This window comes from Alligator sinensis, unplaced genomic scaffold (assembly GCF_000455745.1).
Source record: "Alligator sinensis unplaced genomic scaffold, ASM45574v1 scaffold256_1, whole genome shotgun sequence".
NCBI classification, from domain to species: domain Eukaryota; kingdom Metazoa; phylum Chordata; order Crocodylia; family Alligatoridae; genus Alligator; species Alligator sinensis.
The window spans coordinates 482,116-507,410 of NW_005842139.1; the positions used below are offsets into that span (position 1 = coordinate 482,116).

At 42.0% G+C, this 25,295-nt stretch overlaps 1 protein-coding gene across 1 annotated transcript in view; it reads right to left on the minus strand.

The window, feature by feature from the left end:
* The window catches only part of BEND5 (BEN domain containing 5), a 934,984-nt gene that overhangs the window by 172,829 nt on the left and 736,860 nt on the right, over nucleotides 1-25,295 (minus strand). The window lies entirely within an intron of this gene.

Below are 25,295 nucleotides of genomic sequence, written 5' to 3' on the forward strand. Positions count from 1 at the left end.
TTAACAGCACAACTAGAAGCTTCTTGTGTAATCTTCATCAAGCTCCAGTCTTAATTCCTCGCTTTTAAAGTCCTCACATATATGCAGTAAAGATCCATCTATTCCGGGTATCTCTGTGGCTCCTATTACAAGTCCATAAATCTTTGTGAGGAGCCCTAGTTGATAATGATCAATATGTTTGGGATTAGAGATGAGTCCACAACTGGAAGCTTTTTAAAAAATAAAACACAGAAGATTTCAAAGGAGAGGGAGTCTCTGATATGTGGCTGTATGGTTTTTAATTTATGAGGTTCTATTCTTCCTCTTGTTAGGAAAGCCCATGTATTTGTTACCACTCAAATCACAACTCCCAAATGATCAAATTGGAGCAGATTTTAAAACAAAGAGGCAAAGAGACTACAGCAAATTGTAATTTAATATTGCAGGGACTTCAGCCTATGAACCCAAGACAATAAGTATTCTGTCACAGTGACAATCTACAGTGTACACAGAGTTTTGATTCAGAATTTATTTTAAATCAGGGGATGAATGTTATCTATGTTGGTCTAAAGTAACCCAGGGCATTGTTAAGATGGCTAAAATGGGCAGGCATTTGGATAAAATAATTGCTTCTAAATCTCCAACTAGAAATTACATTTAATCCCAAACACACACGGAATATATAACAACCAGACTATGTTTAAAATGCTTACACAAACGGCCTGAACAATGAGATTTTCCTTAAGCATAAGGATAAAATGAAAAAAGATATATGTTTCAAAACTTGTCAGAAAATAGTCTTTAAAACTGTTAAAGATTGTAGACCAGATCCTCACTTGAGGAAAACAGAGGAAAATATGCACCCTCAGTTAAGTAGGTTTTAGTAGTCTAGCTGGTGCAATAAGGTTACCTGCATATCAGGTCATAATTTCAGGAGGAATTTCAGAACAATGTCCCAAAATATTACCCTGTTCATTCCTGAATGCCGCTACATGTGTTGGTCAGTTATCTTGTGGTTTCCTAAGTACTAGCATAGCCAAACTGATTAAGTAAGGCATGCATGCTTTTTTAACCATATTCCTGTAGGCCTCACTAGAGCATAGATTCAAAGAAGTAGGGTCAGAAGGGACCTTGTAGATCATCAAGTCTGACCCCCTACCCTGGGCAGAAGAGAAAACCGGGCTCAAATGACCCCAGCCAGGTAGACATCAAGTCTCCTCTTACAGACCCCCAGGGTAGGAGCCAGCACCACTTCCCTTGGAAGAGTGAATTGATGGGCACCTATACACATGCTCCAGGGTATGGTGTTAATTAGAGTGGCTCCCAGGAGCCATTCTAATTAAAATGCCCTCAGTGTCTCGTGTATTCAGTGTCTCTGCACTTCAAAATGGTGGTGGGGGTGCTTTAACTAAATCTCATTTGAATCCCTCATTTGAGCTTTAGCGCCCCCACCACCATTTTGAAATGTGGGGATGCCGAATACATGAAATGCTGCAGCGTGCCGGAACCTTCCGATTAGAATGCTCCACCAGACTCGATTATTCGCATCTGCTCCAATGAGTTCTAATCAAAACGTATTGGGGCACATGTAAAAGCGCCCAATGAGACCAGTACAAAGCACCAGAACAAAGATCAGATGTCCATATTAGTGTCCTAACTGGTGAGAAGTAGGATATGAAGGATGTCACCTAAATATGTTTTAGTAATTGGTGAGAACTAGGAGAACATGCATTTATTTTGACTAGTGTATAAAAAAGTTCCAGGGACCCCTTAATATTGTGTACTGGGCTTACGGGTTATGTTCTGTACCATGCCTACAAATGACCTGGCTAGCACTGTCCATCAGTTGGACATGGATGCTGATGTCTAGTCTTCCTTGTGGATACTAAACCTAGCTGAGTTTTTGTTATGCAGAAGCAAAGTCTGTGGTCTCTTTCTTGGAATAACAAGCTCTTTAGGGATACATTCTCCTGACAGTGTGCACAAAGACAATCCAAACTGAGAGAGCCTCACATGACCAGTAATACCTAACTCCTGAATGATATTAACTGAGTGAGATGACAACAGTGATGGAGACCTATAGTCCCCACTATCTTATACCTGGCACCAGGTGCAGCAGGCAGGTGGTAAATATTCAGGTTCTAAAAGTCGTGTGGCAAAGGATTCATCCTGCCACTCAGAGCTTTCATTGTCAAAACCCCGTGTTCCTCTAAAAAATATAATGTCCAGTGAAAACAATGCTACAAGTATTATTGGCACAAGCGGTCGCAAGTGAGCACTCATCTAGTAATGAGCTGGCCTCACAAGATTCAGAATCTTGGTGTGGACAAAAACCTAGAAACAGAAATTACACAAAGTGGTTCAAGTCTGTAACGCAACAGAAGTTCAATGCACATAAACCGCTTTCAAAATGGCCCAAACCGGTTTAAGATAAATCAGACTTAATTGGTTTAGGTTAAATTGGTTTACTGAACTTCTGTCCCAGATCCCCTCCAGATTCAAGTTAACTCAGTCCCCCACCATCCCAGGATGCCCCCATGTGGGAAGGCTAGCCTTGGCCCAAAGTATCTGCTCCAGCTGAGAAGAGAGGTATGCTCTAGCACCCCAAGCTTTTGGCCTGGGCCACTCCAGGCATGTGGCTGCATTTCTGGAAGCAAAATTGAATGTCTGTTCACTTGCTTATTGGTTCAATCTACGCAGCTTAGACCAACCAGCTAAGATTGAATCAATTCAGCCTCAGGCTTTCTGACTGTCTGTACTTAGCCTTAGTGCTTATTCTTAACTTCTTAAATTTTGCAAACCTGCAGTGAAAATCCCTTGGGGATAAATGCATGACATGAGGTTTCTGGTACTTAAGCAGTGCTATTTGAATCAGGTGTGGCAAACTGGCAGAGTTTGTTCAGTAGATGTTTCAATTAAGTAGCAAAGCAATTTGGCAGAAATGTTATGTGACTCTTACACACCCTTTCTGTGGGAGATGTTGTAGAACAAGAGTGAAAACTAGAAAAGAGGGAGAAAAAAGGATCAAGGTACTTCAGTCATACTACATAAATACAAGTAGCATGGGAAATAATCAAGTGACAGCACTAAGCATATAGCATAACTGAGTCAGTTTTATGATCTTGAGAGGGTGTCTCTAAAGTTTAATGTCAGTGAACATTAATGAGCACAACCTACCTAAGAAAGATAGAAATAATAAAAGAGGTTAAAGGTTGAACGCATTCTGTTCTGTTTATTTTCTGAAAACCATTTAATGTTACTTTCTTTGAGGAGCAGAAGTTAGAAGAACACATCTGAGGAAATGTATGTATGTAAGACATCTAAACTAGGGAAGGAACAGGGTGAGCTCTTGATACAATTTTTAAAACACGTCTTTCTGGGGCAATTTCTTCGTATTTTGTAAGGAAGAATCGCATTATCTCTAAGAGTCTGGTGTTGAATAACTTCCAGAGAAGGACAAGGTGAAAACACTATAAAACTATAAGAGCTTCTGACACTCATGAAATCAGCAGATTTGCATATGTATGTAAAAAGCCAATGTGTGGAAAACTGCTTAATTGGAGAAGTGAGGAAGAGGATGATAATACTTGACATGAAGGATACTCCCCTAAGATGATGTAGCCCCTTGAGGAATGTAAGTGCTCAGGTCCCTATCGTGGCCTTGAACATCAATTTGTCCTTCAAAATAAATTGCTCCTAAAGAGATCTCTTCATATCTTTGATATATATATATATATATATATATAATGAATTTTCAAAATAACAATTGACAGTAACCTCGCATCTACCTGAGAAGAAAAAGTACTGGGTTGTTTTAAAAAAGAAAAAAAATGTTATTAAGAAAATGTCAAGTACTGGAAGAAGAGAAGCACCCTACATTATGTAGGGTGGAGATACTTCATTCTTATGCCGATTAAATGGCTAGGGTTCCAGGATTTAGGTTTTGTTTCTGCAGAGGCTCTCTCTCAAACAGCAAAATTTAAGGACAGCTTTCCTTTATACACGGGTTGTGAAAATCTTCGCAAGACAATGGAACATCCTGCTCCCTTGGAATCAAAGCTATGTTTGAAAAACGGCTGAGCTAGGGAAGGAGATGGCCAATCTGAATTGTGATAAATTTAGACGGAGCATCAATATTATTGGCTATTGCTGAAACTGTCCAATCAGCTCTTTGTCTCTTTGCTACGTGATTCGCTATTCCCTGTGGTGCTCATCCTCCCAATCTAGTTGATTAGGGGTTAAAATACAAAGGCAAGGATGGGAGAGAAGTTTCATTACACAGCTTCTAGAGGGGGCAGCTTTGAGCTGCCTCCTATTTCTCTGAAAGATACGATGCCAATAAATCTCATACTGAGTAATGGTAACAATGAGCTCCATGCTAGCACTGGTCCTGGCCGGTTTATTTGTCCTGAGAGAAAGATGAACAACTGCCATGCCCCACATGAGAATCATAAATAGCACTGATACCAGAAAATGAATTCAGTGCTTATGGGGCAGCAGAGCCAGTGAAAGCATCCGCTGGAAGCTCGCCAATGAGTGCTGGCTTGCCTGTGAAAACCACTGGGTTTTCTTTTCTCACATCAGTCCTTTTACTAAAGATGCTTTTTGAGTTGGTATCCACATCAATAACACCACAGCAAGAGAAGCAGTACCTGTTATTGACAGAAGAAATTCTTACTGTGCTCCTATCTGTAGATTCACTTGCGATTCTCTTGCTGCAGTAGGAAGAAAAAAGAAGAAATGTCTCTCTTTTGCAGTCATTTCAGAGGAGGAAGAGAAAGCATGGAAAGGATACGTCACAATAAGGTGGGGTGAAGAAGAATTTTTCATCATAATTTTTCATCAAAGAATACCTAGGCGAAGCCCCATAGTAGATCTGTTTAGCTAGGAGCATCCATATGTCTCGTAATGGTTCGTCTCAAGAGGGGGAACAAAATAAACTATGCTGGTTGTAATTTACATTTAGAGCTGTTAGGTTCAGGTGTGTGTTTGGACACAGAAAAAGTGGCCTATCATGGACAAGTCCATGATTAAAGTAATAAAAATTAAAGTAATTAAAGTAATAAAAATGGATTAAAGTAGTTATCAATATAGGATGCTCTTACTCTACTTGAAGAGAATCCGCACATCAACTTGCATCCAACTGACTAAAAGGTTGAATTACAACCAGCTTTGCTTCCATTTGTAATGTAGAAGTAAGTATATATAGTATATTTACTAGGGGTGTGCGAAACAGGCTGTATTCGATTCGGATTCATATTCGGCCCAAATCAGGGACAGTGATTTGATTCATTGATTCAGATTACTGTCCCAGATTCGATTCGGCCGAATCTGAATATTCAATGCTGATTCGGAGAATCAGAGATTTGGCCATAGACACAGCTTTAAATGTTTTTTCTACATACCTCGAGGTACCAGGCTTGGCTCATAAACGCTGCAATGCTGAGGCGGATGGAACATCCCACAGGAGCATGGGGGCCCCCCCCCATGTGCTCGGGGGTGAGTGCTTCTGGTCCACTTCCAGGTCCACCGGGGAGCGCACGGGGGCCCCCCCCGTACTCCCCCCAGCCCAGCAATCGGCCATGGGGGACCCTGGGTGCCCCCCCAAACCCAGGAGGCACCAGTCGCTGAGCTGGGGCGGGGGCCACAGGGATACGACCAGCATGCTCCCTGGAGGACCCGGAAGTGGACCAGAAATGTTTCCGGCATACTTCCGGGTCTGCTGCTGAGCACACTGGGGACCCCCATCATGCTCTTGTGGGATGCTCCATCCACCCCACCATTGCAGCACTGACAAGCCGCCTGGTACCTTGATGTATGTACATTTAAAGCTGTGTCTATGTCCGAATCTCCAAATCTTTCCAAATCTCTCCGAATCAATATGGAGGGGTCCGATTCGATTTGGAGCGATTAAAGGGTCTCCTGATTCGATTCAGATTTGTAGGTTCAGCCACTGAATTAGGCCAAATCTCTGCTAAATCGAATCAGGGACCGGAGCTTCGCACAGCCCTAATAATTACCATTGGACAAGGAACAGCATTTATGCAGGAGGTTCAACCAGATGATCCTTGAGGCCCCTTCCAACCCCAAGAATGGGCACCTATACATGTGATGGACCTCTGCTCCAACGTGTGCTAATTAAAACACGTTGGAGCAGACTCAATTACTTGCGTCTGCTGGAGCATGCTAATCAGTTTCTGACACTCATGATGGTGTCAGAAATAGCTTTAGTTGAACAAGCTTTAGTTAAAATGCCCTGCCACCATTTTAAAGCCCGAATACATGTGACACTGTGGGCACTTTAATTAGAGCAACTCTCCGAGCTGCTTTAATTAAAGCACCCTCCCCCCACCCCACTCCACCCCCACCTTGGAGCACGTGTATGGACACCTTATAGTTCTAAGTCAAGTACAAGTATGTTCAGATTCTTAATCTTTAGGAAGCAGTTTTATGACACTAAACTAGAACAAGATCCAAGGTAAAATTTCGGAAAGTACCAGTATGTCATAGGAGACTATTTTCATTTTCTAAGTCAACAGCCTTTTTTCCGAAACCTTTCAAAAGGAACTGTAATGCACTTCATTTTTTAAAAATAACCACTGCTACAAGCATCCAAAACCTAAAAAGCCATGAAAATATTGAATGATCAGGTCCCACAGTCCCAAAACTGCCCCTAGAGGAAATCAAACAGTCCCTAAAAATGAACAATAAATTAGAAACCGAAGTTTTCTGGTTTAAGGAAAACCAACATACACAACTCCTATTCAGATGCTTAAAGTATCAGAGTGCAGCAGTAATGGTGGCATGTAAGGCAAGAGAGGAGACACATTTCTGAATAATTATCAGTTGGCATGGCCAGCCTCTAGTGCAGATCCCTCTCCCTACCCCAGCAGTGCCAATGCCTTTCTTTCTTTGACCAGTCTAGGGCCTCATTGGAATAATTATCTATGATGGAATCACAAATAATTCGGTTCAGGTGTGTGATGGTCAGCAGTCCTGGTTGCTCTGATAAAAAAATTGCAAATTCTCTGATAACCCCCCCCCTCCTCACTCCCCCAGACCTACTGCTGCCCTTCACTGCCCCCCACCCCACAGCCCTGCTGGTGGCCCTCACTCCCCCGTGCTCCACAGTGCCCTGGCCCTGCTCGTGCCCCTCACCCCCACCCACCTCCCTGACCACCCTCCTCCCGCTCCCTCCCAGCCCCCTGCAGGCTGGAACTATGTCAGCCTGCAGAGAGCTCATTGCAAAACTGCAAAACCCATGGATTTCTCTGCTAAAATGAGAAATCTGCATGTTTTCCTCCATTTTTCCATGGAAAACAGGTAACCCGGATCCCTGGTGATGATTTTCTGATTTCTATACATGATCATTGGGGGAGAAGTCTGGGCTATCCCACTCATTCTAACTAGCAACTTCTTGCACATCTCAGCAGAGGCAGCCAAAAATGAAAGGCTAGAAGAATACGGAAATGCTGCTACCCCCCAAATTCTGGGGCTTCTGGAATTTGTGAACGAACTATGCAATAAGAAGAGATTGGAGCCAAATTTTCCATTGGTTCAACAGCATTCATTTTGGTGGTGTTGCAACAGCAGAGATTTTGCCTTCGGTCTGGGAGTCATTTTTTTAATACCGATCCATTCCTAAGCAACCACACAATGCACTGCAGAGGGCACAGAGGGTAAAGCAAAAAGAAACTTTTTTTTTTTTAATATGTGCAAGTAATTTTGGTCAGCCACCAAGAAATAAACAGTTCCTCAGCTCTGTGCCATCTGCAGCACCTGTAATTGTACAGTCCGTGTTCCAAAGGGACCCTGCAGGCTGGAACTGTTTTTGCTTCAGGTTTTTAGATCTTATAAAACCTCCATCTAATGTGATGTAATGGAGGTTTTATAAGATCTTTTCAAAGTTTTACTGTCTCACGGTGCATGTAACAATTCATTCCACCAGCTTTAATCCAAACACTGTTTCTAATATGCTTTCCTTACCCTTTTCATACCATTTCTTAGAGATCAGAAAAGATTTTTTTCTTTTTTCCCCCCCCCCACCTCTCTTCCCTCATGCCTTCTGGCAATAATTAAAAGTTGTGCAGGATACACTCACTCGCTCACACACACACACACAAAATGGCAATTAAATTGACTATGTTATTAGAGATACTGTCACAGATTTCAGTCCTGAACTAGAAGGCTAACTAATACATATTTGCCTTCCTTTGGAACATACACACAGTCATTATTCCTGATAAAAAACAAAAAGAGGAAATAAGTGTAGCTATTTAGTAATAATTTAAGGGTTTCATTATTTCCGTGCAATGCAATAATGTATATGCATCTGTATAGGTGTTTCTTCCATGCTTTCCAGTTTAAATGCATTACAGTTCTTAGATTCAGGAGAATGAAAGCTTCATAACCAGGATTCTGGCACCGATTTATATTGGTTGTTCTATGTTATATCATTCATATCTCTCTCTTACCCCTTTTAATTGCCCTTTGCTCTCTATGGTGTTGGCTACTTGGGAGGAAATTAATTTGTTCATAATTCCACACCAGCTTTTGTCCCAGTTCAAAACCAAAGACACTGGGCAACATCCTCAGCTGGTGCAAACTAACATCATTCTGCTGAAATCAATAAAATTACAATAATTCAGCCTAATGACATAACATTTCAAAGGGACACACAACTTCAGCCAGCATTTTGCTGGAATGATGTACTGTGCTGAACATCTCTTTTTTAGCAAATGGAGTTGCTTTCTTTCCTCTTTGCTCATGATCTATACAGCATTTGGCCAGAAAGTTTAGCCTGATGCAGAACTCTTGGGAAACTAGCACATTAAAGAATCCCACTGATCTGTAGCGTAACTGGAAAATGTGTGCTGTTTATTACCAGTAACAATTTTGACCGCTCATAAATTCTGGGGTGCATCATAAAACTTCTCTTCAAACATCTTTCTGTGACTTTGTGGTGTCTACAAAAGGTCAAAACACAATGGTGAGACTCTACTGAAGTGGTGGAATTCAACAGAAATAAATTTGGCACAAGATTTAGGATCGTCAGACCTGTAGATACCTACTTTTACTCATGGGTTATCTCAAAGTCATGTGACATAACCTTCATGAAGGATAGCATACTTGCAATACTTGCACAGTGAGGGGACAGACCCCTCTCTGAATCTGTATGCAGATTATTCACAGGTGCAGCTATTGGTTTATTTTTTTGTATGATCCAAGAATTGAATTCGCTTCTGACATGTTGCAAGTATCAGATTCATACTTCCATGGTATTTTATTTTCACATGGTACTTTGCTTCAAAGATCTGAAAGTGCTTTACATAAGATAAGCCTCTCTGGAAGAGGTAAGTTGATTATCTGATAGGAAATAATACTTATGGCCTGGTAAAGTCATTATATAAACATTTCTTTTGTCTGGAATGCTGTGTTTAATTTAGCAACTGTATCTCGGAAAAATGGTACTGTACAAAAATAGATGGGAAATATGATTGTGGACATAGTTATGTCTGAGAAGGGTAGGATTACTTAGTGTGAAGAAAAATGCACTAAGTGGAGTTCTATTTAGCATTCCTTGTGATAAAAGAAGATGGGAATTTCAGTGAAATAGGAAGGACAAATATTTAAAAATGATAAAAGATAAAGTTTTTTGCCAAGTATTGCCAATGTATTGACCTCACTTCCACAAGATATCATTGGGGAAGGGTTTGATATAATATAGAAAGAGATTAGATTTATGTGGATAATGAGAAAATTAGCATTCACCTGAGACAGGATGGCAAAAACCCCCAGAAGTGTAAATGCACTGGGTGTCTATACACATGCTCCAGAGTGGAAGGGGGGGGGGGGCACATTAATTAGAGTGGCTCTGAGAGGCACTCTAATTAAAGTGCCTGCAGCGTCGCATGTATTCAGCATCCCACACTTCAAAATGCTGGCAGGGGTGCTTTAACTAAAGCTTGTTCAATGAGCTTTAGTTAAAGCGCCCCCATTTTCAAATGGAGGAAACTGAATACATGTGACGCGGAGGCTGCTGGAGCACGCTAATTAGCACACTCCAGCAGACTATGGCAGACTTGTCGAGTCTGCTCCAATGCGTGCTACTTAGCACATGTCAAAGCAGAGGTCCTTCACATGTATAGGTGCCTAATGATTTTAAGAAGAAACCTGACCACTAACTGGTAAAGTTAAAATGAAACTTTCCCTATAGACATGTTGTTCCATAACTGTCCACTCTGGGGTTTTTATAACTTTCACTGAACCTTTTACAACTTATTCCTAGTTACAGGATACTGGAATAGATGGACCACTTCTCTGACCTTGTGTGGTCATTCCTTTGTTGATAGGTAGAGGGGAGTAAAAATGATTTACCTAAGAAAAGAGAGTGAATCAAATACAGAACTGGGAATAGAACCTAGAAATCTGACCGCGACGTTTATGACCTAATTAGATGACACTCCTATCACTCTAATTCTATATATTAACAAGCTTTAAAAAAAAGTATTTATTGTATTTAAAATGTTCTAGATTTTGGGAATTCTGGGCATTTTATTATCTAAATATACATGCTGTTGATGTACCATTCCATTTGTCTAGTAAGTTGTCCCTCATCAGTCTCATCATTTTCTAAAGCACACAATAATATCCTGTCTGATTTTTATTCCCTGTTCATGCACTGGTAAACAGTCACAAAATAATCTGTAACTTGATCTTCTGCCCAGGACAAATGGAGTTTAGGATCAAGTCCATGATCTCCAGTTACCATTGATTTCCCATTTTGTGACAAAATACTTGCATATTCTAATTTTTTAATCAACTGCTACATCTGAGAGAGAGCAAATTCTTAGAGCCACACTGTTTCACTGGCAGAAGAGGAACACGTTCCCTATGTCCAAAAGCAACCAATCATATCCTTTTGAATGGAACGTGTTTATTTAAGTGTACTGGGTTTCTTTCTTATCTAGCAGTATAAGCATTTAAAGTACCCTCAGATAAATAATGATAGAAGAACTATATACAGTATACAACAAAAACAAAACTTCAGCTGATGACAGTTACGATTGAATCAGGACACATCTCACACACCCCAAACCTTTAAAAGATATAAAGTTTCTCTAGCATAATTTCCCACCTTCACATCACCTCTGATGCTGTCAAGAACAGACTCCAACTATCCATAAGGCATTTATTTCCCACTCCAATAGACAACAGAAAGGAATACATACCTCAAATTCATCCAAATTTCCCTGTCATGCTAAATTTCCTTGCCAACCACATATTCTCCTCTCTCAATAACTGGCATGCTGTTTATTTAGTTAGTTATTCTGCCTTAATATTGCAGAAGTCACCATGAAGATTTCATGCAAAGGTCCAAATTGGGTGAAACTACAGAAGAAACCCACTCTTACTGGTATATAGTCATGATGGGATTGAAGCTTATCTTTCACATTCTATGGAATGGGCAATGGAAATAAACTCAACAGTTGTTCATAACTGCAAATCACCAATGTCATTGGTATTACATGAAGGGTAACAACATCTTCTGTATCGATTCTTCATCAGGCAATACTTCTCCTTCTTTTATAAGAATATATTATCTTATAAGAGACGGGAGTGCAATTCGGCAGCTATAACTGTGATTGAGCAGCCCTCTTTAGGATCTACTCTGGTCACCCCATATGGGGAGGAGGCTAAAAAAGGTACCTTGAACATAGCCTGTCTAATACGGTATTCTGTACTTCTTCCTGACTGGCTAACCACATCCAGTGGGATCACTTTTATTGCAAAGACATCAGCAAAAATACCACCAAAGATACACCATCATTTCAGGGACCTGGAACACCAGGACCCTTGTAGAAAACTCTAATAGTGAATGTCTGCACTGCAATCATGGCCTGAGAACTCAGGCAACACAACACAGATGTAGTTACACTTAAACCCGGCGAGCAGGAGATGAGCAGCTAAAGGGACATGGAGGTGGCTATACCTTCTTCTGGAAGGGTAAACAGGGCAATAGAAATGGTTAGGGGGATGAGGCACATGATTTATGAGGGCTGACTGATGAAACAGGGCTTATTTAGTCTGCAGAAGAGAAGACTGAGGGGGGGATTTAACAGCAGCCTTTAAGTACCTGAAGGGTGGTCCCAAAGAGGGTGGAGCTGGACTGTTCTCAGTGGTGGCAAATGACAGAAAAAAGAGCAATGGGCTCAAGTTGCTACGAGGGAAGTTTAGGTTTGATATTAGGAAAAACTCTCTCACTTGGAGGGTGGTGAAGCACTAGAACAGGTTAGCTAGACAGACTGTGGAATCTCCATCCTTGGAGGTTTTTAAGGCCTGGCTATACAAAGCCCTGGCTGGAATGATCTAGTTGGGGCTGGTCCTGCTTTGAGCAGAGGTTCGACTAGATGTGACCTCCTGAGGTCCCTTCCAACCCTAATGTTCTATGATTCTATGATGTCACGGAGTTGGCTTTGCCATTACGAACGAACTCAAATTAATTCAATGAGTTCCCTATTGGAATTAATGAGCACCTCATGACCCTTCATCTTAAACTGGCAGGGAGCCAATGTGCCACTGTCATCAGCACATATGCCCCAACTCTTGGTACTGCCAGTAAAACCATGGAAAAAGAGCTGGGGTCAAGTGACCCCAGCTAGGTGTTTGTCTAATCTCCTCTTGAACACCTCCAAGGTAGGGGAAAGCACCACCTCCCTTGGAAATCCATTCTGTATTTTGGCAATTCTCCCTGTAAAGAATGCTTAATGCTAGAGTCATAAGGGACTCTAACCTCTGGAATGGAACCATTGGCAAGGAAGGAGTAGGAAAGAACGGCTCCAACAGCATCCTCCTCTTGACCAAATGCACAGAACATGGACTCACCATCACCAACACCCTGTTCTGCCAAAATAACAGGCAGGAAACATCATGACAACACCCACAATCTAATCACTGGCACCTATTGAGATATGTCATCGATCACAAAGATGTCTGCATCACCCAAGGTATGATAAAAAAAGCTGATGATTGCTGGACTAATGATTCACCGACTCATTCACTCGGTTGTCACTCAAACTGGCTCCCAAACAATGGCTGCAGCACAAGCAATGCCAACAGAAGATCAGTGTTGAAGGACTCAAGGACCCAAGCAAGCAAGACCTCTTCCAAAAACTGGTAAATTCCAATCAACAACAACGAGAGCATGTTAGCAGTATGTGAGGTGCCCTCAAGGTCATGTCATCAGTGCCTATGAAGAGACACTTGGATTCTCTACCAGGAAACATCAAGACTAGTTTAATGGGAATGACCATGTGATCCAGGGGTTGATTGATCACAAGGACAAGGCCTTTTGTGCTTGACAAAATGACACCAACTCCAAGGAAAATAAATTTAATCTCCAACAACCCAAGGAATAGGTCCAAAGGAGGACCTGTGAACTGAAGAACAAATGGTAGGCAGACAAGATGAAGGAGATTCAACATCTCACTGACATCCACAGTATGTGTGGTTTCTTCAGTGCCACCAAAGCCATCTATGGTTTGAACACTCAGGGACCAACTCCCTTAAGACCTAAGGATGGAGGAGACCTGATCTAGGAAAGGGGACCCATCAATGCCTGTTGGAAGAAGCATTTTGAAGACCTTCTCAATAGACACCCAGTTGTTGACAAGAGTGCTCTCAAGTGCATCCCATAATGTCCAGTCAAGAGATGATCTCAGAATCCCTTCGTCCCTTGATGAGGTGAGGAAAGCCATCAAGCAGATGAAGAACAACAAGGCATCTGGAGCCAATGAAATCCCCATGGAAATCTTCAAGCAGCGGGGAGAGGAGTTCACATCACAGTAAGCTCACTTCATGCCCTCATTTTAAGGATCCAAGATGACCTCAGGGACACCATGATTGTGATAATCTTCAAAAAAGATTCTGCTGCTGTTGCTGTTGCTGTCCACCACAGAAAAGATCATTGCGAGCACTCTCCTGAACCATCTCCTTCCATTTGCTGAAGAGCTCCTCCTGGAATCTCAGGGTGAGTTTAGGACACCAAAAGGCACAACTGACATGATCTTCACAGCTCACCAGCTGCACAAGGAATGCCAGGAATAACACAAGCCTCTTTACATGGCTTTCTTTGACCTCACAAAAGCTTTCAACTCTGTCACCTGAGAAGTGTTGTGGAGGATCCTTCTGAAGTACAGATGCCCACCAAAATTTGTCACTATCCTCTGCCTTTTCCATGACGGTATGTGAGTGATGGCTCTCAGCAATGGATCTATTACACATCCCTTTGGCCATGTCCAAATGAGCATGGACATTTCTTTCCCCAGGGATAACTAGCACTGGGACACCTTGTGCTGCTGCTACTTGTCTCTGGGGATTGCCTGTGACCCTCTGCTAGGCTGATCCCAGAAGCATTACTTGTGGTTTTCAGGGCCTCCTGGGGCTCCAGAAGCAGTGATCCTGCTGCTCAGAGCCTGGTTGGTAGGCAGAGCATGGCTCTGACTGGCCAGGATCTGGTTTTGGGTATCACATGCTGTCCCCGTGCTCAGTATCGAGGGGTCTCCCACATCCAAACCATTTCTGTCCATAAAGCCAGCAAGAATAAGGAGTGTCAAGCACCACCCCACTTTGGTTTTTTGCAGTTTTTTTTTACCCTGGGGTCTCCTGGGGTCAACTAAGATGCTATCTTGCAGCACAGAGAGCAACTGGATGTGCAATGTATGGTGCCACATTACCATATGGCTGCACTTGTCTGCACATAGCCTTTGAAGTTAAAATGGGAGTTAAGCAAGGCTGTGTCATCACTCCAGCACTCTTCTCAATATTCCTTGCCATGATGCTACATCTGATCACCAACAAGTTTCCAGCCAGAGTGAAACTAAACTATGAGATGGATAGTAAGCTGTTTCACCTCACCCAACTCCAAGCCAAAACCAAGACCTCCTCGACCTCAATCACTGAGATCCAGTATGCTAATGATGCTGTAGTGTGTGCTCTCTCAGAAGCAGACCTTCAGGCAATCGTAGACGTCTTTACCAAGGCATACAAGAAAATGGGACTGATGCTTAACATTCAGAAAACTAAGATCTTCTACCAACAAGCTCCTGATGAACAGTCACCAGCACTAGTAATCCAGATCCATGGTGATACTAGAAAAAGTTGAGTATTTCCCGTAACTTAGAAGCCATCTCTTGCAAAAGGCTGACATCAGCAAAGAAATCCAACATCACCTCAAATGTGCAAGTGCAGCCTTTGGACTCCTGACGAGAGGGGTGTTTGAAAATCATGGCATCAGATCTGAAACCAAGCTCATGGTTTATCAAGCAGTCGTGATCCCCATCTTGCTGTGTGGAGCTGAGACTTCGACAATATACAGGAGACATCTAAGGTTTTTGGAGAAGTACCATCAATGGTGCCTGCAGAAGATCCTCTAAATCCAGTTGGAAGACAGACACAGCAATGTTAGTGTCCTCCTGCAGGCAAACACCATGAGTATTGAGGCGATGACCATTCAACTGACACTGGGAAGACAGGAACATGGGGAGGGGGTCAGAGCTGGGGACACGCCAACAGCATCTAGGGGGACTATAGGTTCCCACCCTCTTGGCCGGCACTGAGCTGCATCGCATGGCTACACTACTGTGGGCTTTGAAGAACCCCATGGCCAGCCCCAGTACTGGGTGCAGCTCCCTCAAGTCACTAGACATGGCCTGGGGGCTCAGGCCCAACCTCTACTTGCTTGGAGCCAAGCCACTTCAAACTGCAGTCCAGGGGCCCCAGATTCACATGTGCTTTTGACAGATCCTGCAGCCCCCGGGCGTGCCCCAAGACTTCCTCTGCACTCCCTGGTCAGGAATGCACTCAGTGTTCGTGCTGCCCCCAGTCAGTTTTCCAGCACAGCATCCACCCACAACCTGCAGGCTCCAGCATGGCTGTGCATGTTGGGGCTGTTTCAGGTGCTGCCCAGAGCAGGCTGCAAATGCATTCACCCAGAGAGTCGCGTTAAGGTGCCTTAAGGTGTGCACATGTAGACATGCATCTACATTGTCTTAATGCGCCTTAGGCTAAAGCACATTAAGTTTAGGTGCACATAAATTTACATGTAGACATGCCCATATAGCCTTAAATCAGCCCCTAGTGTCCAAGAGAAGGCTAGGGAGAAGAACAAGATACCTTACTGGACTGTCTAGACTAGTAGGAGCCAGACTGAGGGCCAGATCATTACAGCCTGCATGCCAGGGCCAGAGATGCTTCCATCAGCCAGGCAGCTCAGCCGCACAGGGCTTCAGCTGAAGAGTACTAAATTGCCACAGTCCATCCTGAGGAATGACCAGGTGTCCCGACAGCAGCGCGTGAAGAAATTCCACTAGATGAAGCAGAGGCTGCTCCTTTACATAGGCACAGCTGTGCATGGGTCACAATGTGATGTGACTGTGTGGTCTAACAAGGACAGCGCTGTACCCTAACAGCCTGCATCAAATTGCTATCCTGGCATTAGTCCTGCTCTGCCTAGAAAGGAAAGGACTTCAGGTGCAGTCTCTGTCAGAAACACCTGCATTATGCCATAATTCTTCTGCACATTTGGGGGTTTAGGTCTGGGGACTTCCTAAGTGAGCTCAGTATCAAGGGATACATCCAAACCATTTCTGTCCATAAAGCCAGCAAGAATAAGGAGTGTCAGGTAGCAGACTGTCTAGTGCTATCAAGGCACCTGGTCATGGAAGGTGCCTTAATCCCAACTACTGAGACCCAAAGCCACTGCTACGATTCAGAGTGCTGACAGATAACCTGAGGTGGGCAAATAAGAGAAATGAGATGGCAGCTTCTCTTGGGATCTGCGTGCCAAGGCATGGGGCTCAGGCATGTGGCTGTATTATTCATACATTTGTAAATAACAATGCCAGTTTTAACTCTGTGGATTTGGGAAGAGATGTTTGCAAGTGTACACTGGGCTCAATTAAATGTGGCTGAAGGCAAGGGGGGCAACTTTTATTTTGGCCAGGGGTGGCTAAGATGATGGACATGTGGAAAGTTTTATGTGTTTCAGGTGCCAGCCCTCTTCCCGAGAGGAGCCAGGGCCCTCGGGCCCCCACGTACTCGGCACCTCTGGCTGAAGGTCACTTAGGCAGTGCTGCGCCTCTCTTTGTACATGATGCATGCTTGTATGGCTACAACATCACTCTCACACTACCCTATGTATTACATGAATTGTGACACCAGTGTGAAAGAAGAATTCTCACTTAAATGGTGGTTTTTTTTAAAATAAACCAGGCATTTAAATGATATTGAACCTGCCTGATGCAGGCACATCTCTAAAGGTTTTACTCTTGCACTGCTTAATATTAACATGCTATGTTTATCTCTAAGTACCAAACTCCTTTCTCTTAAAAATACGCATAAAAGCAACATACTGTGAATAAACAGCTTATCTTGGAAGAGAAAGATAAAATTCACAATTCTAAAATGGGGAAAACCACCTTTGCTGTTGAATTTACCATTTATAGATTAATCTGTCCATTGTGCTTCCATGAAAAGCTTTTCTGGCATTCCACTCAGAGAAACAAAATCTACATTTAAATGAATGTAAAAGTGTACTAGAGAAGGAGCCTGTCAGGCTGTTTTATACCTCATTGCTATAATGTAATGTTATTGATGCAACCTAGATTATGTTTGAGAAATGTGATTGTGCAAATTCTCTCTCGTGCATCAAGCAATGTGGCACCAAATATTAGGCAACAACATTATGTAGGTCTGAAAAACTATTATATGACCTTAAAGTTCTCTAAAAGGCTTCAAATTGGCATAGACTAAGTATTTGCTAAGGGTATGTTTTCAAAGGGAATAGCTGTTGCTTGTTTATGGCTTAAACATTATACTATGCCAGTAATAAAATACCACTGATGCATGCAAATGGAAAATCGTGCTGCTTTTCTGTGGTAAAAAGGTTAATTCCTTTGGAAGGAACCAAGTCCCTGGATAAAGGAGCATATCTCAGCCACATGACTAACATACAGACATTTCAGCACAGTTTTATTGTGTACAAGTGCTGGGAAAAATCTAATAATGTACTGCTTTTTTTTCCCTAAGATTCACCAGGTAAAAGCTCTGATTGAATTTCATCTTGATTTCATTAAATATTCATAAAGGCCAATTAGAAGGGCAGCTAAGTAGGCCACAAGGCCCCCTTCCATCATTCTGTCAAAGGCAGTCCATCAGATAGCCCTGTTTGCATTAGGGCCCGGTAGTCAATATCTTCATTCAATCTTTATGTACTGTCCTTCTAAATCACTGTTCCCTCCCAGTGTATGGTTTTTATAGACAGACAAGGGAGGGGAAAAAATCTAATAATTCTGAAGGCAAGATGCTTACTCCGTAGAAAGCAAAATGCAAATGAGAAAAAACATCCTCAATCAAATGTTGGAATGAAAATCTTTTCTTTAATGAGCAATGACATTGGTAGAGCACTGATTACATTGAAGAAAAACTGTTTAAAATTCATAATCAATCAAGCAAGTTTATTTTAACCTTTCATGACTAAACCACTGGGTTACAGTTTAATTTATTGATGGTGCTTATCTCTCCCTCCAACCACTAATTTTAAAATTACAACCCATATAGAATATGCTGAGTTGAGTCACAAAAATATATACTGCTGTTTATATTCAAAGGAACCTATTAGCTCTGCCTGTTTCCCTTTAAAGATTCAATGGCCTTTCTGTACATGCTGTATTTTATTTATACATATATACATACATACATACGTGTGTGTATGTGTGTGTGCATGCAGTAGAAATGCATTAACTCCTCTGGTACTTTGCTACTCAGAAGTATTACGACACTTTCCCATTTCTAGGTCTCTTTGTCAAACACAGCTGTTCAGATGCTCATTTTCCATATGGATTACAAGCTTAATGCACATCATCATTCAATGAAAAACAATTTAGAGTTTCACATTTGGTACCAATCAAAAAGATTTAGGGTCCCCCTTCTTCAAACCTCTTTTCTCTGGAATTTGAGGTTCATGGGGACAGGCTTAGTGAGACTTCTAGTCTCTTCTGATTTTGCGCAGGTGGGACAGGTATGGTATGTCTACTTCTGCTCTTGAGAAGTACCTGAAATATGCAATTGTGATGCAACAATAAAAAAAAAGTATCTTATTTGAATCAGGTGCCCCCTACTTACAATAAATCTAACCTTACAAATCACAGGAAAAAAAAATGTCTTCTAGGTCTCCCTTTAATGTGTTTCATCTTCGGCCCCACCAGTTCCCAACTGTTATGATGTAATTTGTCAACCTAGACTACAGCACAAAATGTAACTTTCATCATTGTGTTCAAAAGGATGTGACTAGATATTCCAAAAGCCTAATTATGTTCCAGAAAGAAGGCCTACTAAAATCAAAGAGAGCCTTTTTACTGATTTCTATAGGTATTCAGTCCTTCCCCTGCAGCACACAATACATTTGGTAACAGGGTTATCTCCATCTCCTGTATTAGGTACAGTCCTACTATAGCAAGTACATCACATGATCTTTTCCCATTTCAGGATATTATTATTTAATATTCATTTGAACAGGTGTCAGTGATCAGTAATTAATATTTTCCTTTCTTCTTAAAAAAAAAGAAGAAGAGTTTAATTACTAAGAGCCCACTCTCTTATAAGCAGGGGGAAAAAAAACCCCAAACCCACAGAAGGATGAATAGTAGGGGTGTGCAAAGCGGGCCCTATTCGATTCGGATTTGGCCCAAATCAGGGACAGTGATTCGATTTGTTGATTCAGATCACTGTCCCAGATTCGATTCGGTCAAATCCAAGTCTGAAGATTGGATGCTGATTCAGACAATCAGTGATTCGGACATAGACACAGCTTTAAAAGTTTCCAAAGCTCAGGCAAGGGATTAGACTAGTCACTCATCTGTCTATCCATGTCAGGTCACATATAGCTCCCTCTCTCTTCCTCAATTATGGCAGTATTTGAGCACCTCCCAATATCAATGTATTTACCCCCACAGTGCCCTTGTGAAGTAGGAAAGTACTATCATTTCATCTGACATAGGCTGTGACCTATTTTGGGCAGGAAGCATCTTTTTGGTTGTGTTTTTATAGCCGATGGCCCAATAGGTTCCTGATGCAGTAGGAAGAGCACAAGATGTGTTGGGCTGAACAGAGCATGACTTTGAACCCAAGTGATCAGTTCCCTCACCTGGTAGGAAAGGTGGCCTAAGTTCTGATCCATGCTCCAAGGACTGCTTGCGCATTTTAAAGTCATTGGATAAAACACACAAACACTCTTCAGATCAATGGCTGGAGCCAGAGATTCCATAGTCCATCCTATTAACCACTGGACCAGACTCCAATAGCCAAATGTCCTGTAATTTGTAGTAGGACAAATCATACACAGAAAGCTGATAAAAATGTTGCATTCCAGACAAAAGAGAAAATTTTCTCATTTTGTTTAGCTTTAAAGAAGTTAGATATGCTCTCTGGACATAAATAACTTGCATGAATGTCTGATACTTGGAGACCATTTTAACTGAGTTATACATGTTCTACCAGTCCTTTTTAGTCCACATCCTAAATCCTCTTCTGATTTGTTTTATTTTCAGTTTATATGCTTTAAAGAGTCAGGAAAAAAACCTCAGCACCACCCTATTATTAGTCGAACCGGATTTCCTTGATTAAAACATGTATTACATAATTTGCTCTTAACCATGTAGATGAAACCTTTTTCACTGAATTTCTGTTATTTTTCCCTAAACTACGAATAGAATGGAACACACACACACACACACACACCCACACACACACCCTAGGAAACTCAATTTGCTGCTTGTAACTTAAATATTTATTTAATTAATCTGTCCTAAAACATCTTCAGACTAAATTGTCTCTTTGCCTCACTTAAGGAACGCATTCATAGGGTATGCAGAGCACGTGGCTCCTATCCTTGGGCTCTGGACAGACAAATAGTTATACTGGGTTAAAGTGGGTATACTGTTAAAGGGAGGGGACTTATCACTCATGAGCATGAATTGGCTGGTCTGCTCTAACCGTTTTTCCTCTCCCCTCCTAAATCACCATGATTTCCCCTTGACTAGAACCCAGGGCCACAATCTCCCTAGTCTCCATCACATGTTAGACCAAACTCCTATATCCGCATGTCTTATATTTTGTAACAGTGCTAGATCATCTGCTAAAGGCTGATATAAATGTTACATGTCAAAGGATGGTAAGTTATTTTAGTTTAAATTTCACTTACTTGAGAGAGAATGGGCAAATGAAACAGGTATAGTGGATTCAGCTAAAATGATACGTCCCCTTCCTCCCCTTTTCTTCAATTGGGAAGAGCATTTGGGGCCCTCAAATTAACCTAACATCTCTACCAACTGCATAGTTAGTCCCAGAATATATATTAAACAATTCCTGCTTCTTGAATATTCTCTGGACCATCACAGCTACAACACTACCATAATTGTTTCATCTGTCAATGCCCTCTGTTACATTACTGCATTGCTCTGGAAGAGTGGATAAGCCTTAATCCAGGTATGAAATGGCCCCTTAATTTTGTATTTTAAGAAGAGGAGAGAGAGAATGGGGGTAGGGTTTGTAATATGAAAATATAGGTTTTCGTGGGTTACAAAGACGTATTGAAATATATTTTGGCTCAGGGATGGAATAGCAGAAAGAGATATGTTAAATAGACAAATACAAGGGGAAAATACAGTGGGGAAGGATTTCAAAGGTACAAAGGGTAGTTAGATGGAAGTGACTCCAAGCTGGGTGCCAGTTCCTATTTGCCCTTTGAAAATCGCCTTCTGCCGCACTGTGCATGAAGAGCTCCAGGAATTAGAACATCAGCCGCCAACTCCAGGGATGCCATTTTACTTCCCTGCTTTGCCACAAGTTTCCTGTATAACCTTGAGCAAATCACTTTGGTGCTGGGCTCCAGTAGCAGAATCCACAGCTCTGCATTAGGCCTCCCAAACTCCCAGAACAATTGATTAGAAGACTGTTTGAGTATGTCTATGCCCTGTCTTCAGAACATCCTGGAAAGGCTCTGCCAACCACAATTCACCCAACTTCTCCTGCTTAACCTATGTCAAGCCCAGAAACAGCAGTGAAGATACAATGGAGGCAGGTGCTCCAGGGTCTGCTGGAGACTGAGGTACCACGAGTGGCCATGGAAGGATGCTCCCAGACTGGCTGCACTGCTGTACTTCCTGGTGTGGTCTATGGAAGCTGAAGTGCGTGGGTTAGGCGAGCTCAGGATTGAACCTCTTGGAAGACAAAAAGGATGTGGTGAAAACACAGCGGGATGCATGCAAATCAGAATATTGAGTGGGGAGTCACCTAATCAAGCTAGTGGGAAATATTAAGGGCAGGGTTGTTTCTTAAATTCCTGCCTTTCTACAGGCAGACAAGGTTACTTGGGTCAATGCAATATGTCTTATTAGACCAGATAAATAGTTGGAAAAATAGTTCTTTGCAGACTTTGGGGTACAAACACCGTTCTTCAGGCACAGGGCGAGTCTGTCTTTCTACAGGGCTTAACAATCTTACACAGTGGTACTGGGAGGTCCCCTAGAAACTCTTCCCATTTGAAATGGAGAAGATGGAGGTGGTGGCACCCTTTCAAGCAACATTTCAGTGATTATAATATTTACTCAGGGTGAATTCATTTCTACATCTGTATGATAGGATGCAAATCCACATCTTCAGACTGTCCCAGCTAATAGGCTATAGGCTAGGGATATCCGCTCTTTCTTCAAACATGAGCCATGGAAATAGGTTTCACCATGGGGCTCAGCTACCTATATTTAGAAGGTAACAATAATAATACAGTCAGTAGTTATCTCAGTATATTTATCTAACTTTAAATAGCTCAAAACACTCCATAAAACAAAAACACACAATCATGGTAATAGACACAAAATTACATCGTTGCCACCTGTGTTACAGAAATAGTTCCTCAGAGCAGCTGTAGTGTCAGCTCTGGTACTGACTATTCTCAGCCAACTATTTGAAGTCCTCCATGTGTAATGTATCATTGCCATTTAATTAAGGTGGTCATATGCTAGACTTGATCTCAACTTGGATTTCATCATTTCCATTGTTGAAAATCCAGCGTCTCTAGATAGGGTGACCCAAAACACACATTTAGTTGAAGAAAAGTGCTTTCAGAAATGGAAACACCAGTTCATCTGCTAATGACCAGAAACCTGGCTGCGATGATCTTGCCTTTAATCACACATCTGCTTGCAATGCTGTGATTTCCATTCCCAGGTCAGCTGAACTTACTCTAAGGAATCTTGCAATCCTAGTAGTGATTCTGCTTATATCATTAATGTATAGGCTAATAATGAAAGTAGCCGCTGTTGATACAAGGGAAGCCAAGAAATCTTGCCTTAAAGTCTACAAAACTATGAAAGTCCTCGCACTCTTGTCAAGGTGCTCAGCATACACCATCTTCATTCAAGTTTATTTCCTCAACTTTCTTTTGAAGGCTGGGCAAGTAATGAAAAGAACCTTTCTGAAACTGGGTCATCATCAGAACTAGTTTCATTGCAAAGAGACCTCTGATCCAGTCATTTGTGTCAGAGGTTTCCCTAGGCCTTGATGTTCAGAATTAAGTTTGGATGTCAGATCAATGAGGAAAGAAAAATCAGACCACTGTTAAGCATCACTAAGTTCATCCTGTTGTTTATATCTATATGCCCAAACCTGACATATTTCTAGAAGGTCTTTGAATGTTTTCAAAAATCCCTTTCCTGAGCCATTACCTCTGTGTGTGCAAGGTTAGCTAACTGTGCCATACATCAAGTTCATCTGAGAGTGTCCTAAAAAGTCTGTGTTGCAGAGGTCTGGCACAGGTGGAATTCAATATTTTCAGAAATGATCTCATGGCAAGCTGAAAGTCTGTTAGTTCAGACCATAAAGACTGCTGGTGGATTAGACAATGGTAACTATGTAACTTGGGGAAACATGCATTTTTCCTGCAGAGTAAAAGAAAATCAATATTCCCATCAATCATATTGGGGACATCACCTAGTGTTACTAAAACAAGTTCTTGGAGTGGTACATGCATGTATCACATGATTTGTTGGAAACTGCCCTCTCTGCAAGGCTTCCCTTTCAATGGAAATATTTACAACGATGGTTCCCCTTGAAACTGCCATACTTGAAAACAATTTGAGCTAATGCAATCAATTGGGTGGTTTCAGCAACAACTGTACATTCATCCTATTGGAAACTGACAAACCGATATGCTTCTAGATCTTTTTTAATTATTATTTTCCCTCAATATTTTCAGACGTGATTCAGTCCTTCTTGCCACACTGTTTCTAGAAAGTTGGACATCTTTTATAACATTCAGCAAGTCAGAAACTGTAAATAAATACTCCTTCACTAGTTTACCATCTTCAAATGGTTTCTTCCTTTTGGAATGGATTCCTCCCATGTTGAAAGATATACTTGTTTTGGCTTTAGAAATGTTTACGGGGTTTGTAAAAATCACTCATTGAGCACTCGGGGGGACCTAAATTCCTCTACTTCTATTTTTGGAAGTTATCATTCTGAGATTATTCATTGTTGGACTTCTATGCAGAGTTGCAAAAGTGCCATTCAGCATTATATTATTTTTTTTCCAGCAGATACATCACTGTGGCAAATGAGGCAAATGCACTTGGTGTTCCGAGGTGTAAAAAGTGTTTTATCAGGTGGTATTTTGCTGCTGTCACTTTTGATATACAGGCTGTTGGAGTCGGTGTGTTCTGGAAGGTCAGTCCTCCACTTGTAAGAAGTCCTCCAGATTCCAAAGGTGATACAGAAAAAAATTGCTTGAATCTGTGTTTAGTGGCAAAAGCTCAGAAAGGTTTATTGCCCTGGGACAGTGTACCAGTTGGTCTGATTAACAGGGCCGTGCGAAGCTTCGGTTCCTGATTCGATTCGGCCCAATTTGGTGACTGAATCTCTGAATCTGAATCAAATCAAGAGACTCTTTAATCTCTCTGAATCGAATTGGAACCCTTCGAATCGATTTGGAGAGATTTGAAAACATTCGATGATTTGGACATAGACACAGCTTTAAATGTTTTTTTCTACATATGTCAAGGTACCAGGCGGCTCGTTTATGCTGTGATGCTGGGACAGATGGAGTGTCCCACAGGTGCACGGCAGGGTCCTCAGTGTGCTTGGCAGCAGACCTGGAAGTGGACCAGGAACACTTTCGGTCCACTTCCAGGTCCACAGGGGAGCACGGGGGGGGGGGGAATGCCCCGCCCCGAATTGGCACCTGGGGCCTCCTGGGCCGGGAAGGG